The following is a 2,066-nucleotide window of genomic DNA, read 5'->3' as shown; positions in this document are numbered from 1 at the left end:
CCCATGCAACATGTGCAAGATTGATTGTTTGCAAACATCTACTTCTGCATAAGGCTGATTTTTATTTTTATTTATTTATTTTTTAAAATTGTATTTATTTATCCATCTTAGAAAGAGTGCATGAGAGACAATATCCAGCAGACTCCGAGTTGAGTGTGGAGCTTGACAAGGGGCTTGATCCCACAACCACAAGATGATGACCTGAGCTGAAACCAAGAGTTGGATGCTTAAACAACTGAGCTACCCAGATGCCCTTATTTTTTATTTTTTTAAGAGTTTATTTTTAAGTCATCTTTATACCCAGTGTGGGGCTCAAACTTACAACCCTGAGATCAAGAGTCCCATGATCTACAAGTAAGCCAGCCAGGGACCCTCAGGCTCATTTTTATTTTAAATACAGTCCGTATTTGCTTTATGTAATTGATTCCTTTGTGTTGGACATTTTCATTTGAAAGAGTGAGAGGAATTCTGTGGGCAGCTGAGTTGTAAACCATCACAGTAGTTTTCAGCAAGATTTGAGATCATTGCCACCATTTTGTAAATCATGTGGGTAAAAGTTGATTGGATACAGCAATGTCTAGAATTTAGGTCTTTCTTTTTTTTTTTTTTTTAAGATTTTATTTATTTATTTGACAGAGAGAGATCACAGTAGGAGAGAGGAAGGGAAGAGATCACAGAGAGAGGAAGGGAAGCAGGCCCCCTGCTGAGCAGAGAGTCCCATGTGGGACTCGATCTCAGGACCCTGAGATCATGACCTGAGCCGAAGGCAGCGGCTTAACCACCTGAGCCACCCAGGCTCCCCTAGAATTTAGGTCTTTCTTTATTCCATCCTTCACTTCCTTCCCTGCCTCCCTCCCTTCTCTCCTTTACTTCTTCCCTCCTAAAATATTGTCCAAACACTAAAATACTCCCCTCACACAAGGTTGCTGAAATACCACTAGAAAGAAGAGAGAGGGTGTGCGACGCCATAGAAATCGTCAGTTACTGACGCTTACACCTTGACGCACTTTGGAATCAAACACAACCAAATTAACATTGATTTGCTCTGGGCTCCTCCTTGAAGGAGTTGTTTCTGAACTTCTCTCAAGCAACTCTGGCCCTAATTATCACTTTGACCTTAGGCAAGGCATTGATGGCCTCTCTCATTTTTTTTAAAGATTTTATTTATTTATTTGACAGACAGAGGTGACAAGCAGGCAGAGAAGCAAGGGGGGGGGGGGGAGCATGCTCCCTGCTGAGCAGAGAGCCGGAAGTGGGGCTTGATCCAAGACTCTGGGATCGTGACGTGAGTCAAAGGCAGAGACTTTAACCCACTGAGCCACCCAGACACCCCAAATCATTGATGGTCTCTTGACTTCAGTTTCTTCATCTGTAAAATTGGGGAGATGAGGTGATCTTCAGCTCCTTCCCTCTCTCTGATTTTTTAACTAAATCTTGGTTAGGGTGGGTTCTGGGAGATAGAGAAGCAAATATGGAGGAAATTTATCAGTGAATGACATGGGGTGTTTGTTTACATTGAAGATGTTCTTTATGTTCCTTAGAACTCTACGGGAAAACAGAAGAATGAGACTACTTAATAATCTCCACATCCTAAAATTCTGTATTAAGCCACTCTTCTGCAAAACAGATGTGAGTAAGTAGTCTGTCTTGATGGAAAGGATAACTATAGAAATTCACTATTTTCAAATATGGGGTCTGGCACATAGTGAATGCTCAACAAATGTTGATTTAAAGATTGTCTAGGAGGGATACCTGGAGCTCAGTCTGTTCAGCATCCAACTGTTGGTTTAGCTCAGATCATTGTCTCAGGGTCATGAGATTGAGCTGTGTTGGGCTCCATGCTGGGTGTGGAGTCTGCTTAAGATTCTCTCTCTTGGGGGGCACCTGGGTGGCTCAGTGGGTTAAAGCCTCTGCCTTCGGCTCAGGTTATGATCCCAGGGTCCTGGGATCGAGCCCCACATTGGGCTCTCTGCTCAGCAGGGAGCTTGCTTCCTCCTCTCTCTCTCTCTGCCTGCCTCTCTGCCTACTTGTGATCTCTGTCTGTCAAATAAATGAATAAAATCTTA

The 2,066-nt window shown here is 43.0% G+C and overlaps 1 protein-coding gene across 1 annotated transcript in view; it reads right to left on the bottom strand.

Moving 5' to 3' along the window:
• HEPHL1 (hephaestin like 1) overlaps positions 1-2,066 on the bottom strand; it is an 87,589-nt gene that overhangs the window by 61,426 nt on the left and 24,097 nt on the right. The gene's annotated exons all lie outside the window — the stretch shown is intronic.

Source organism: Mustela nigripes, chromosome 1 (genome assembly GCF_022355385.1).
Source record: "Mustela nigripes isolate SB6536 chromosome 1, MUSNIG.SB6536, whole genome shotgun sequence".
In the NCBI taxonomy this organism is placed as follows: domain Eukaryota; kingdom Metazoa; phylum Chordata; class Mammalia; order Carnivora; family Mustelidae; genus Mustela; species Mustela nigripes.
Note: the sequence above shows the minus strand (reverse complement) of the source record. Positions and strands in the feature narration are given on the sequence as shown.